Source organism: Gorilla gorilla, chromosome 8 (assembly GCF_029281585.2).
Source record: "Gorilla gorilla gorilla isolate KB3781 chromosome 8, NHGRI_mGorGor1-v2.1_pri, whole genome shotgun sequence".
Lineage (NCBI taxonomy): Eukaryota > Metazoa > Chordata > Mammalia > Primates > Hominidae > Gorilla > Gorilla gorilla.
Genome location: NC_073232.2, coordinates 55,274,639 through 55,290,887, shown reverse-complemented (window position 1 = coordinate 55,290,887; position 16,249 = coordinate 55,274,639). Strand labels below are relative to the sequence as shown.

At 36.3% G+C, this 16,249-nt stretch overlaps 1 protein-coding gene and 1 long non-coding RNA gene across 5 annotated transcripts in view; one reads left to right on the top strand and one right to left on the bottom strand.

Annotated features, from left to right (window-relative positions):
- ANK3 (ankyrin 3) overlaps positions 1-16,249 on the bottom strand; it is a 704,894-nt gene that overhangs the window by 425,281 nt on the left and 263,364 nt on the right. The window lies entirely within an intron of this gene.
- LOC134759209 (uncharacterized) overlaps positions 3,966-16,249 on the top strand; it is a 35,727-nt gene continuing 23,443 nt past the window's right edge. Inside the window, exons 1-2 of the long non-coding RNA XR_010135207.1 lie at positions 3,966-4,033; positions 4,541-4,627. This is a non-coding gene — a long non-coding RNA (uncharacterized lncRNA). The remainder of the gene's footprint in view (positions 4,034-4,540; positions 4,628-16,249) is intronic.

The following is a 16,249-nucleotide window of genomic DNA, read 5'->3' as shown; positions in this document are numbered from 1 at the left end:
AGAGAAGTCCCATTCAAAGCACCAGGACAAAAATAGGCCACCCTTTGGCTCTGCCTGAAGTAGGACATCCTGGGATGACGTTTTTATTACATACACAAAAGGGTTCTGCTGTTCAGTTTGACTCTACCTGCAAATCAAAGATAAAATAATTTATCTCCTGACTTGAAGTTGTTCGAGTTCACAAATAAGCTTTCTGGGCTTGAAGCGCTAATTGAATGGGTTATTACTGGAAAAATTCAGTCTCAAAATAATCTGAAGTTAACATAGTGAAACCTTATATAGCACTGCAACTAAGTTCTCAAATAGTTTTTTATCACTCAAATTGAGCAGGGGGAAAGTAAGATCACATTCTTAAATATGAAAATGTTGGACATTATTGTAAAAACTCCATTTCTGTAACATGTGGCAATAAGTAAATAAGTAGCATTCTTTGGTGTGGTGTGCCCAAACATTTGAAGTTTTGCTGTTAAAATGTTTTTAAAGAAGCATAACAACTTTCACACAAGATCTTAATAAGAAACTCCAATGCATAAAACAGAAAAAAAGAGGTTTCTGGTTATGAAAAATATTTTACAAAATCCAATTTCACTACCAAATTTACCCACTACAAAATTAGTTAGTGAGAATAATAAGGTTGCTTTTAATTTACTCCAAAATTTCAAACTAGGCATTATAGATAATAACATTTGTCTCAGCACTGCATATTTTCTTTTTGTTTGCAGAATACTGAAACATTCCCGATTAATACAGATGACTAATTTCAAAGAATAACGGTTCTCAATTTTTCACCCTCCTATGTCAAGATATTCTTCAACTAAATATAGGTAATGAAAATCTTTATTCAAAGTATGCACAAAGCAACTTAAGCAGCAACAAATAATAATGCACTAGGGGCCTTCAATGTACTAACATTTTATATTTCATTGCAGTTTTCAACAGTTTATAATTGGTCACCTTAAAACCATTATATGTTCATTGTTTAAATAGTTTAAAATGTTTCCTTTACTTTGCCTATAAATATAAATCATTTGTCTACATCACACTCAGAAATTACATTGATTTTAGTCAAAGAGGTGACTATAATTTTAATTATGTGCCTGTCTCATCGTTGTATATATTTCAAATTCTCTACATTTGAGGCACTGTGATCCCATTCATAGGCTAACCCTATAGGAGGCTTTGACCATTTTTGGCCCTTATCAGCCGATGTCAACTCAGTCTCGGCTATTCGTCTAAGAATAAATCCTTCTCAGGTCTTCAGAGAATCAGTCCTTCCACTCTAACTTCAAGAGTCACTCCCCTTGGGAGATGCGATGATATGGGTGAAGGTATGTACAATGAGATTATTAAACAGTTCCCTCTTCAATCTATCCAACCAAGTTCTGTGTGACCAAAGGTGAATCTATATTATAAGCACCCTAGGCAGAGAAAGCCAGGTCTCCGTAGCTGATTTAATTCAGCATGTCATTTTTAAAATAAATGTCACACATGTGACAGAATTTGGAGGTCCACCTATATTAAACGGCCTGAATCAACTGTCCTCCCAATTAGTGGAAGATACCTGCCGTGGGGTTTTCTTCTGAGAGGACATCCTTCTTATCCTGCATCTAACCAGGGAAGTAAAATGCCTGTGAGAGCTGGCAAAAAAATCCAGTCAGGAGTCAAGCTGCCAGCGCCCCCTTTGGGGAAACAGCGCATCTTCCCTAGGAGATTGAGTCACTCACTTTCTTGGAATGAATCACTCTATTTCCTATCATTAGTCAAAAATATCTCATCAAGCATTAGTTTCTATAATTTACACTGTAAAAACAATGGGCCTATTTTCCCCATGAGTAAGAAAATTATATTACAACACCAATCAATGGTTTTTCAAACTACCTCCCTCCTACCCTGATCCCACAGAGGGAGGAAACACACCCTGTCCTGACACTATTCGCCTAACTGAACTAACCAGCAATGACGCTAGAATAACGAATGAGACTGCAACTGCCAATTGGAATTTTGATGATGTCTTCTAACTGTATCCTAATAATTCCCTACATTTGAGGCACTGTGATCATCAATAGGATGGTCCCATAGCAGGCTGTAGCACCATTCATTCTTGATCCTCATCAGCCAAAATCAACTCAGTCTTAGCTGCTAGTCTTCCTTTGGTCCTGTACCCAAGTTCCTCTAAGACTCAAGTCCTGGCTTATGAAAGCCTACTTGGGGATTGCCACCTGACTTCCAAATCGCAATCTCCAACACTAGATTTTTGCTTCCTGCTGCTAGGTCTGGTTAACCTTAATTTATTGTTTGACTGCTCTCTAACACTGAATAGGATTCTTCTTACTGCTCCTCTCTCCCTTGAGCCTGGGCCATGTGCTTAGTTGCCTGCCCGAGTCTTCAACTATCAACTATAGTTGGGACTTTTCTAGTCTTCTGGCCAAAAGGTCAAACATTGGTGGGTCTCCATTCCTGGAGTCAATCTAAGGAAGGGGCATATTTCTTAGGAAGTTGGGCCTGTAAGACAGCCTTAAGTCTCTCTACCTTGACTTTAACCATGGTTTGTCATACTCAGAAGGAGCTCCTGGGCAGAGGGCAATAATACATCACCTTCTCAATAGAAAGAAGCTAAACATGTGCAAAGTTAGAGCTAAACTGTGGATACCAGGAATGGGTAGAAATGATGGGTATGGTAATTGAAAGGGGCCTACAAATTCCTATGAACAATAAATGTTGTCTCTTACTAAGTAAGTAAAAGTTGCCCTCATAATGGAGAAAACCATTAGGATCACTGTGCTAATGTATGGATGTTGAAGGAAATGAGGAGAAGATAAAGGCTCTGCCAGTTCTGGCAGACGATGAAGTCAGGTAGAACAGAAGCCTGGAATTTATAGAATAGATTGCTAATATGTTCTAAAATTGTGTTTATATCCCTTTTGCTCTCCCTTGGTATTTAGCAAGTTCCAGTGGTCTCTGTTGTGTTAATGGAACCAAAAAAGGGGATTCACCCTTCATGTCGCCCTTTAAGTCATAGGATAAAATGGTCATCAGTGTCTCCTTAGAGTATTGGAAGAGGAACATGAAAGGATGGAGCCTCATGGGGAAGGTGAAAATGACAGGAAAAGAGTTAGAGTTAGGGCCTCCTGATTTCCTTTGAGAGAATATTCTCGAAGATTCTAGGCTCTGCTTATTAAAGCAAACAACCCCTCCTTCATGTCTGCCTTATCCTTGGGTCCTCACTATTCCTAGTCTGGTATATCCTGCCAGAAACCATTTAAGTCTGAGAGCGAATCAGTGAAATGCAGTGGGCGGTAGTGTAGTAGAGTAGAGAGAAGACGTGGCCTGAATCAGGAACAGGCACAATCACGGGTCTGTTGTGCCATTTCACAAATGTTCTTGGGTTAGTTAACCTGTCTCTTTCTATTCTAATATGTAGAATAATATACAATCTTTTTCATAGGGTTATTGTGAGGAATAAAAAGGGGTAAGGATGGAAAGTGCCTTCAGCTATCTAGCACATAGCATGAACAAAAAATGTTGGCTGTTATTATTTCCCATACATAAAAATTGCCCAGGGAAGTTGTGATGTTTTGTGCACAAAAATCTCTGAATCGGCATCCTGCAAGTACAGATGGAAGTTACTAGGAAATGAAAGTGTACTCTCTCCTGTCATGTTCTTTCATTTGAAACTAGCTTCTTCCACAGTAATCTGATATTGCCATCAAAGTAACTGAAGAAAATGAGATTTGCTAGCAGCCCAGGTACTCCATAATTCCATTTACAGGAAGGTACATTCCAACATCTCTTAGGGAGGGTCCTAATATGTGTCTGGTACACCTTAGGTTACTGTGATAAGTAATAATTAGGCACCCCTCCAGACCCCAAAGACATTCATAATCTAGAGGAAGAAACAGGCAAATACCAGCTGATTATGACCTCATATACAATGGTTATACGTAGTAACAGCAGTACTGAGAAAATTCAGCCAGAGCACAAGGGAGAGAGAGACTGGTTCTGACCTTTGGGAGCAGAAGAGATGAAAACAGAGGTTACTTTTTCTTGTGAACTTGCAATATTGTTTTGGATGACTAGATGAGAGAAAGGGAAACAGAAAACAATAAGCTCAAGTAAAAATATCTACCACATAGCAATGGATAGTTTAAGGGAATAATAACAGAAGAAAGTTGTTAACATCAGCCAGATTTACATGAGGCTCCCAATTATTTCATTGGAATTACGCCTGTGTGAAGACAATGGGGTCATGCGTGAGGGTCTGCAAATAATGTAGTGAAAGTGAGAAGCCTTACTTACGTTATTCAGACCTAAAACATCAAGGAATTTATGAATATGCATCACCTTTAAAAAAAGAGAATTAGATTGGCCTTAATGCTCCTAACAGAAAATGTTGATGACATTTATTCTATGTAAAATATGGGAGAGTTTTTTAATACAAAGTTAGGGCACTAAAAAGTACCATAAAATATAATACATCAAAATGAGTGATAGTGCATATCCAAGAGCCTAAACTGAAAAGTACTCAACTGTGTCTTGACAGAATCCGTTTACGAGGAACAAAATATTCCGTTTCCAAAGGATAGACGTGTTATATACAGAACAATTTGAGATTGTGTTCCTGTGACAGGTAAAAGGTTAAGTCTCTTGGTCTGAGGGTGAAAAGCTTTGAGCATATTTTCAATGTTTCCTTTATCTGAAAGCCACCCACATCTGTAATAAACAGCACACCTACCTGTCTCATTCACCATATTTCTCACTTCAAAACCCTGTATGATCTGGCAGGTCGAGGACACTGCCACTGGTTCCTGTACTAACTAGGAACTTCAACCTGACAATCACATAATGGATGTGGTGAGGCACTCTGGACATTGTCAGATACCTGTTGCTGCTACCTTTGTTAAATAACTACCTCAGAGTCTTTACTCAGCTATTTTTTTGCAACTGCCTGGAACCCTCTTCTACTTTATTAAGATCATCTGCTTTCAATGCTGATGCATCATTCTAGGTCTTTTCTCTTTCTGACTGATTGCTTCTTTTGTCAGCTTTAATTAATGATGCCTGGTGGATTTTAAAACTGTTTCCATAAAGATTTCCCAGTCTTTCTCACCCAGCAAGTAAAATGCAGCTTCTTTCTGGAATATGACCTTAATGAACCAAAGGCATCTCAGATCACTAGCCCTGAGTTCCTTCAATGGGCTCCTAGTAATTTACTGTTTTTAGGAACTTACACACACTCTCCTAGACATTTGCCAATCTCCTTTGCCAATATTTTCAGTGCTTCCTTTATCTGAAAGCCATCTGTCTCCAATCGGTCTTTGTAAAACTTCCTTGTGTCTCTGAAATATGCCACAGCTCTGGTGGCAAGAGCTTCAAAAGCAGAGTCGAGCATATGAGACACAAGCCTGAGAAAGCTGGAACAGCTCAGCTCAGAAAAGCAGATGGCAGAATGGTTTTCTCACCTTTGCCCTCTAACATCTGAAACATGAAGACAAAAGCCAGCCTAGAACACACCACCAATTCCTTTGAGCACACCCACATGAAATTCCCTATTCCTGAGCTTAGCTGTACACTCCCTTCACAAAAACTGTGATTTATCTAAAAAGAAGCCAAACAGCAGAAACACCTAAGCTGCTAATATATAGGGAATCACTTGTCATCAGGAGCAAACCCTTTGGGAAATAACCACCTGTCTCCCAGAGGCAGATACAATGACTCAGCAGATGAAGAAGCCAGAAAGGCAGTATTTAGGAAAGCAAGAATCATTAGAAACTTGGGGAGAAAATACAACTTTGTATGGAAGTTACATAAGAAATTTAAGGCACAAAAAGATGATTGCCAGAGTCAGCCAAACAGATACATTTTTCCTAAGTCTCTTGAATATTTCTTGGAGAACTAACAAGGTATCTCCAGTGGCATTCAAATTAGACTGGCTGGTGTTCTCAGGGTGTTCTGAGGGCCCTGTTCTGATTTCACCTCAATGTATTATTTATTTTGTGTCATTTTATATCTGAATTTATGTTAAATTTATACCATCACTAATATTCTGAAATATCTAAGTTGAGGAGAAAGTGTCTTAGTTCTCCGGATTTTGAAAGTATTACCACCAAAAAAATTGTACCTCAGAGTTCTTATTGTCCATAGTCCTAAGAATTCATTTTATTCTCATATTTTCCACATAAAGACACTAACAACACAATGCAGACAGAACCATAAATTTATAAGCTTGAATGGACACTTCAATTATTGCTGAATTTTATTAAAATACAAATCTATGGCATAATACTGTGCATACATGAGATATGACTTTATAATTCACAATACCATAGAGGATTTTGAGTGAGAGGTTTGAGTAATTCTGTTAAATAATTTCACTTTGCAGAGAAAGACACTAACACCCAGAAAAGTAGTGACTTCTAGTGAAACACTGGCTGGAAGCAGGGATGCAATTTAAGCACAGGTCACAAAACTCAAAATGCATGTTCATTTTCAACTAAGCGTGAATCTACCCTGAATGGCCACACTGGCCTTTATCATATGCTCTCTCTCAGCACGTCACATCCTATCACAGGCTGCTCATATTTCATTAAAATAAAGGCCCTGGTTTCTGGTCCTTTTTCTCAAGGGGAGAGCATCCTTTCTCCAGTATTAGATCTGAAGAGAAAAACTCTTTTTTCAAACCTAAACCACAATCAGTGAATGCTATATTTACCATGCTACTTCTTTACACTACCAAATAATAATAATTAAGATTAGAAGAACTAATGCAGTTTAATAAGTAATGCTTTACAGTTATTAAAATAGTCACCCTACATATAATTGGATCAAAATGATATTTTCAGTGCATACATTTGTTGGTAATGGATAGGAACATCCAAACATGTTATGAAGCACAGATAGGCACATCAACAAGCAGGGTAAATAAAGATGGCCAGGGTGGGCCCAATAATGCATTTGTTTAAATTGAATCTGTATACATAAGACATACTTTGTCTGACTTCGTCTAGGTGTATGCTCTGACTTTAACATTCCATCAAAAATTGCAGCAAAACCGTCCTCAGGAAAAGGCAATCACTGACTTGAGGACAAGTTAATAACAAGACAATATAACTATTATTTGAATGGCTTAGTATCAGGAAAAGTGTTTGAAATGACTCCCCTGCAAACTCGGATTGGGCAAGGTCGAAAATCACACAATCAAATATAAATTCACACATTTCACCCCTGATAGAGTAAAGAGATTGATATGAAAATAGCTTCTTCTCACATTAATCCCTCTTCTGCAATCACCAAGTCAGCACTGGATACCTCCCTGCCACAAGACGGGAAGAAAGGGGAAGTTCTGTACAATGCCGCTTACATGCTGAAAGAGGTAGTCAGCGGGTGGGGTGCCCAAGGGGACTGAAGAAGAACAATGGAAGTACAGGTTTACGGATGTGCAATTTGTGCTTTGAGAGAGAAACTAGAAGAAAGAAGAGATTTACTAAACTAGCTAATAAGGAGGGGCAAAATGGGAAGATTTGGTCAAGAGCTGGCAGAAATCAGTGCTTTTCCATGATTGGAAGGCCAGGGTTCTATATTCTAGATAACTGTTGACAAAGTTTAAAAAAAAAAAAAAAAAAAAAAAAAAGGTTTGATAAATGTGTCCAACTCCAAACTACCAAAAGGAGAAGACTCGTTTTAATGAGGCCTCTATTTCTTACAGGATAGTCTCTGTGATATTCTGATTCTCTACAGACAATCTAGTCTATATTTTTGGAGACATTCCCAAACAGTAATCCCAGTTTTCTTTGATAACCCTGAGTGTAAAAGCATGCATGCTAAGATCTGTTCCTTGAAAATGTTTACTGCCATATATGTGTTTATATTAAGAGTTTAAGTATTTACAATTTCTTAAAGAGTTCTAAGACTTTGAATCATTTCTCCATTTTAGTCTTGTTCTTCCTGTACAGACTTCCTTTTTCCCCTAAATTTCTCTAAATGTGATCAGATCAACAAAAAATTTAGCTTTTTTTTTTTTTTTAAAGAGATGGGCAGTCATGTACTGTTAGTTCTTTATTGGATTTATAAATCTATCCATAAAATAAAATCAGTGGTTTTCTACTTAGGACGCACTATAATATCATGTGGGGAGATATTTAAATGTATCAGTACCTGGGCCTCACCCCCCGAGATTCCAACTTAATTGGCTGGAGTGATGCCCAGGCATTGAAATTTCTTAAAAACTCTCCAGGTACCCACATAGAATGTATAACCAAAGCTAAGAATTTCTGTCATATCTCTGTTCTTTGCTATCTTCTTTCCCTAGGTTCTTTTTTTAAAGTTTTATTTATTTTTTATTCTTTGAGACAGGGTCCCACTTTGTCTCCCAGGCTGGAGTTCAGTGACACCATCATGGCTTACTGCAGCCTTGACCTCCCAGGCTCAGGTGATCCTCCCACCTCAGTCTATCCAGTAGCTGGGACTACAGGCTTGTGCCACCATGTTCAACTAATTTTTGTATTTTTTGTAGAGACTGGGTTTCACCACATTTTTCAAGCTGGTCTGGAAGTCCTGGGCTCAAGTGATCCATGCACCTTGGCCTCCCAAAGTGCTGGGGTTACAGGTGTGAGTCACCACACCCAGCCTCCCTAGGTTCTATAGCTAAGAAATTTCTTTCCTCTTTTGGACTTGTTCCATAAGTTTTCTTAAACCTTACATTTATCCCTATTAAGAGTCATCTTTTGACCCACTTTTTCAGATCTTGTTATGGTATTTTTGGCAGTCAATATATCTTCCGTCTGCCTAGATTTGAGGGGATCAGCACTGTGTCTGTTTTATCCTGGCCACTGACAAAAACAGTGGCTAGGTCAAGGCCCAAGACAGAACCCTCTGGCATGTTTTTGTAAAGCTCCCTGTCATCTTTGGGTAAAATCACTCAACTATTTACCATTATTTCTCTTCCTTGCATTTCCCCATCTTTTCCATAAGAATATCAAGAGTGATCATATTGAACATACATTAAAATTCTCTGATCTATCAGGTTAGCGGCCCTGTTGCAAAGGACAGTCTGATATAACTGTTTCATTTTATTCTCAATGGTGAACATTTTACAATCTTGCTTAAAAAAAAAACAACCCGAAGCATTTCAGCATTAATCCAGTAGAAATAATCAGTAAGAATGGCAACAAACAGAAGATTTTAGTAAAAAATATTTAACATAATACTCACTGATTCTTCATCTTGAATCATCTGTACTAAGTTGTCCAATACAGGTGTCAGATTTCTAAAGAGATTTTAGAGATGTGGACAGTGGAATCAAATCAAAAGCTTTCAGGAGGCTGGTTATTTTCATCATTGTCATATAAAAAAATTCAAAACTCTTACTTGGATTTCATATTATTAAAATTTTTGCCTAAAAAAAACAACCCCAAACCAAAGAATTTTCCAGGAGATTTTTTTTTTTTTGAGACAGATAATAGATTTTCTTTACAAACACTTTTCATTTCTACTTTTTTTTGGAGCCTTAAATTTCATGAACAAATATAACAAAATCAGCTGAACTCTTTCTCCTCTAGAAAGATTTTTTTGTGTGTGTGGAGGAAGGGAGCTTTTTGTACATCATGCTCCAAGGGGAATGATGACTACATTCCACCAAGAAGACATTTTTAACTCTCTGCTGAGGAGCTAAAAATGCTGTCTTCTTTGCCAAGAAATGTAATCCACTAAAACTATGAAATGGTCCAGAAACACTGAAAAGATTAGCATTGTTTCACACAGAGATTTCTCTCCACACTGTACGAAACTTTGTGCCTTCTATGTGGGTACTATAGGTATATATAGTAAAGAAGAAACAGCTCTAAGTCTGCAGAGAGATAATAATGCCAGAGATAAGGGTGCTAATCGGTGCTGTTGTCGCCATTCATTAGAACAACTTCTATCACAGAGCTAATCAAGAGGTGAGAAAAATGTTAAGTATTTATTCAGGAAAGAAAAATTATATGTATTAGATTATTGGTTTTCTTCTCATCTTTATATTTTTAACTATAAATACTTTTATGTTTTGCTTTAAAATGTGATGCTTCAAATTAACACATATCTTTTTCCTAAAAAATATTTTTTCTGAAAACCAGATAATAGTAGACAAAGTAATAACCTGCTATTTATTCCAAGATATCTGACATAATTGGTCAAAGATTCACAAAGCCTTGTCTGTGGACAGGGAGATAGGCTGTCTCTATAAGAACACTCTCTAACTAAAACATCTTAAACATTACCTAACTAAAAGTGATCCACATGCAGAGAACCCCTGACGTAATGTGCTGAGAAACTACTGTTTGTCAAAGTGTTTCTGATTGTTTTCTTTAGCATACGAAGATGGAATATTTTTGCTCTATTTCTAGTTTTCAAAAATTATGTTTAGCTCTACTTGGTAACCCCCAATATACTGTCAAAGTGCCTCATGTCAAATATTCAACAACAAAATTATAACACAAATGTCACTTTTAATTAGGTGCAATGTGTGGAACTAATTCTATGCTCATGATATTAAAAATGCGAAGTCACCCTAAAGCATCAAAAAATGCTCATAAAAATATTTCCTTAGCCTGCCGCATTCATTATCTAGAAATCAATGAGCCACACCCTTAGGCCTTCCAAAGCAAATGTTTCAGGACTCTATTTTCTAACTATGTTTCTGTGATAAACCAGATTCTCATGAGAAGTTCCTGGTCCGAGCACAGTGGCTTACACCTGTAATCTCGGCACTTTGGGAGGACGAGGCAGGTGCGATCACTTGAGCCCAGGAGTTCGAGGCCAGCCTGGGCAACATGGTGAAAGCTGTCCCCACAAAAATTAGCTGGGCCTAGTGACACACGCCTGTAGTCCCAGCTACTCAGGAGGCTGAGGTGGGAGGATCACCTGAATCTGAGAATTTGAGGCTGCAGTGAGCCATGATTGCCCCACTGCACTCCAGTCTCCAGCCTGGGTGACAGAGTGAGACCTAGTCACCAAAAAAAAAAAAAAAAAAAAAAAAAAAAAAAAAAAAAAAGAAAGAAAGAAAGAAAAGAAAAGAAAAGAGAGAGAAGTTCTTCATTTACTACTGAGACTTGTGTAGGAATTTTTAGATCCTATGTCAACTATAAAAATTCCCGTGCACATTGCACAAAATTACAGATCAATATGTATGATTTTCAGTTGCCTGGAATAACATAAGTCCACATCTAAATGACCAGCAAAAATAAATATAGTCCTGATCAGTCATCATGTCTGTATCCATAGGGCAGGAAACTGTAAAATTCAAAAGAAAGGAGAGACATTCCTCTTGAAGAGTTTTGGGAGGAAATTAAACCAGAGTGAAACGAGTAAGAAAGTGTGACTAGAGGGATATTGAAAGGCTAGGTCACTCTGCCACTGAGGCCAAACATTGCAGGATTCTTCCCTTTGTTAGAAGCCAGGGACATCTTCTCAAATGATTTCCGAAATAAACTCAATAGTAAAACTTGACAGAATGCTTTACAGCAGTGTAAGAATTCCTATAAGGAATAGTTTTCTTTTTCTTCTTTTTTTTTTTTCAAAAAAAGAGGACTTAGGATGAAGAGTTAGGGTATTTCATTGGGAAAAGTCTAGCTATTTGTGAAATTAAGCTCTTTTTCTGGCTATAGTAGAAACCAAATATTAAGTAGAGCTGGAACTACCCTAGAGATCATCTCACATGAGCCTTTATTTTATAGAGGCATTAAGTAACAATTCAATGATTCACAGTTAGTTGGAGAGTTGGGAGCAGATTCTAGCCAAGAGCTCTTCCTCTTGCATCACACCATGGTCCTGCCACTCACTCTCTTCGTTTCTCTTGAACACTTCTATAATTATGTAAGAAACAACACATGGGTCTATTTATGAAAAACGGGTATAGAAAATAGATTATCACTGAACTGGTTTAAGTAGGGCCTTTGATAAAGAGGGCATAATTGTCTTCTAGTATCTGAAGGACTAGCTTTGGAGGAGGCAGTAGATTCATTTTCTTTCTCTTCAGTTACAGTCCTGTGGCTCAAGATTTTGGATCAGGATAAGAGGTGTTTCTAATAATGACAAGGAAAAGAAAGAGACGTTTATTAAACCCTCACTATGCCAATAACACCCTAATCACTTTACATGTTTGCCTTGTTTAATCTTCAGAACAATGGTGAAATAGGTTTTATTATTCCCATTGTAATGATATAAGAAGCCTCATACACTGCTGGTAGGAATGTGTAGCTGCTTTGGAAAACAGTCTGGAAGACTCTCAAAAGGTTAAATATAGTTACTATTTGACCTAGCCATTCCACTCTAAGATATATACCCTCCAAAACTGAAAACACAGGTCCACACAAAACTTGTATATGAATCTTCCCAGCAGTAATTATTCATGGTGGGCAAAAAGTAGAAACAACTGAAATGTCCTTCAGCTGATGAATAAACAACATATATATATCTCAATGGAATATCACTCAGCCATTAAAAGAATGAAATACTGATGCATGCTACAACATGGATGAAACTTGAAAACATTATGCTAAGTGAAGGAAGCCAGAAACTAAACACCACATAATGTATGATTTTGCTTATGTGAAATTTGCACAATAAGCAAATGTGTAAAGTAAAAACATACATCACTAGTCACCTATAGGGCTGGGAAATGGAGGGGTTTCCAGGGTAATGGAGGATGCCTGCTAATAGGAGTAGTGTTCTTTTTGGGGGATGAAAAAGCTCTGGAATTAGATAGTAGTGATGGTGACACAACTCTGTAAACATACTAAAAACCACTCAATTGTATATTTTAAATGAGTCAAATGTATGGTATGTAAATTATATCTCAATAAAGCTATTAAAAAGAAGATATGGAGAGTGAAACTCAGGAAATGTATGCAATTCATTCAAGATTAAAAATTTATTGGCTGACTCAAAATGCAATTACTTGGCAATTTAATACATTATCAGCTTACTACCATTATGAAACAGAAAATGAACAAACTTTCATAGGAGAAAAGAGCAAACTCAAACATTATCACGTAGCCACTGCTTAGGCTTCAACGCAGCAATTCATTAACATATAGTTGCTCTTCCACTCCCCATATTGCCACTCTAGAAGTTTCATTTCATTTTGATAATAAAATTATTCCACCAACGCTTATATCCTAATCCTGAACACATCTTTAGCAGGATGTGGGAGGTATCAGATTTTTAAAGAAGTCTCCATTCTTTACAGAAGGTTTTTGAAAAACTGGCAAACAGGTTTATGTTTATGATATTTAAATATCAAAATTGTTAATAGAGGCATATTTAGCCACAGGCTGGCACTATTAATCTTTTATGAGAACATCTTTCACCTAAATATTCACAAGTAACATTTAAAATACATTCTTTTTTTATAATTAAAGAGCAAAAATTATTCAATTATTTTATACTATTCTTTTCAACTAAAAAATATTTCCCAGTAAATCATGTGAAGTATGTACTTAAACTATTTTTTCAGAGAAGAACAGGTAATAAAAGAAAAAGGAAAACAGTTTAAGCAAACAAACTCGATTTATTCCTTGGAAATTTTATAGACTGTTTATGAATACGTAAGTTGGAGAAACCTAATAAATATGGAGCTGCAAGTCATTGAAAGGCAAAGTAACTGAACTTACATAAACACAATGTGAAATTACTGAGACAAAGTTAAATTTAATATTTCAAGATAAAATGGAAAAAACATATAAAAACTTTTTTTTTTTTTTTTTTTTTTTTGAGATGGAATTTTGCTCTTGTTGCCCAGGCTAGAGTGCAGTGGCATGATCTCGGCCCACTGCAATCTCCGCCTCCTGGGTTCAAGTGATTCTCCTGCCTCAGCCTCCCAAGTAGCTGGGATTACAGGCATGCACCACCACGCCCAGCTAATTTTGTATTTTTAGTAGTGATGGGGTTTCTCCATATTGGTCAGGCTGGTCTCGAACTTCTGACCACAGGTGATCTGCCCATCTCGGCCTCCCAAAGTGCTGGAATTACAGGCAGGAGCCACCGTGCCCGGCCTAAAAATTTTTCAAAAATACGTAATTTAGCACCATACACGCTTGAAGTGTGTATTGTCTATAAATGTGTGAAGAAATTATGAATTAAGTAAAATTGTGGAGAAGCTCTCATTTGTGAATTTTGAGTATCAAATTTCTGAAAGAAAAAGGAACAGCAATAATTAGGCTGTACTCATATTTAAGTATGGGTGTCTGATATTCTACAAATCTACAATTTTCAAGTAAAATAGCAAAATCACATTTTACATACTGGACTCTCTCTCCTTCTATTCCAACCAAAATTTTCCCCTGACCAATCTCTTGTTTACCATGATTACTGATTCATACACAAGGATATTCTAGCCTGGTTTCCAGTCCCAGCTCTGTCATTTACTAGATGGGTGAACTTTGGCAGATTTTGCTTTAAAATGCAGCTTTAAAATAAAGACAACATTAAGGTGAGAATAAATGAGATGGTGCAATGAAAGAACTTCAGCATAATATATTATATCACTCAATATACACTGGTTATTGTGATTTGTTATTGCACACCATACATTAATAAAAGATAGGGCTAAAATGAAATACTGAGACAGACTTGTCTTTTTAATATTCTAATATTTCTTTGTGGTCATATACAAAGTGGTGTGTGCGTGTATGCGTGTGTGTATATATACACACACATATATATGAGAAGTATATATAGGACCACTATATATATACCACTTTTAATATATATATATACCACTTTCAGTATATATATATATATATATATATATATATACCACTTTCAGTATATATATATATATATATATATACCACTTTTAGTATATATGTGTGTGTGTATATATATATATATACCACTTTTAGTATATATGTGTGTGTGTGTATATATATATATACACCACTTTTAGTATATATATACCACTTTTAGTGTATATATATATATATACACCACTTTTAGTGTATATATATATATACCACTTTTAGTGTATATATATATATATACCACTTTTAGTGTATATATATATATATATACCACTTTTAGTGTATATATATATATATATATACACCACTTTTAGTGTATATATATATATATACATACACACACACAGTGCTTTTTAGTATATACTATATATATGGTGGTATATATATATATGGTGGTATATATATATGGTGGTATATATATATGGTGGTATATATATATATGGTGGTATATATATATATGGTGGTGTATATATATATATGGCGATATATATATATATGGTGATATATATATATATGGTGATATATATATATATATATATATGGTGGTATATATATATAGTGGTCCTATATGCCATTTTTTATCTCACACTGAACATGTGCTGAACATAATATTTCTCTTCCTATTGTAAACTTTTACTAACATTAAAGACTGGCTATCAACACATTATCAATTAGTCACATCCTTTCATTTATCAGATTGGAAAATGAATCCGTGCCAATGAAACCCATTCTCTCACCAAACTGACTGTGCCTCACATATGGAACTGTGGTCTCATGGACATCAAGCTTTACAAGTTAATTGAATGGTCAAAGATAACTTCTATAATAATCTATTTATCTGTGTGTAATTTCAATCCCCAACTTTAGACTTAGTGATAGAGAAAACAGGGACCAGAATCGGAGTTGAACAGTTTTCCTCTTATAGATGGAAAATATTTACAATAATCTTCCGTGTCGTCTACAAAGTTTTTCGGCTTTCCTTGGTTTCCAACTAGTCGAATCAGAAAAATCACAGAAATGGTGGGATATGAAGCATTTGAGCATGAAGAACTTACAGTATCACAGGGGAAATGTGTATTTTACAGCTCTTTGTTATTTTAGTTGGATAGAAATTCGTCATTTTGGGTAACTGTGTGGGCCTCAGCTGTTCAATTGCACAACTACACAGTAGGGGAGCTATGCTTGGTAAATTAAGTTAGATAACCATGACAATAAATAAACCACAGTGATTTCTTGCAAGTCAACATTTTCTGCCATCATGCAGTACTTTGCATTTTCCAATAATATCAATGCGGCGTTATGTTTAAGCAATTTTATACTATTTTTTGAAACAAAAGCCCTAGCAATTCACTGTCTCCTAGTACAAAAATAGAGAATGTCAGAGTTCGTTGACTTGAGTAGAAGAAATACACATCTGAGGTGGTTCAGATATTAGGCTGTTGGATGACAATCACCCCCGTGGCTGGTCAGTGATA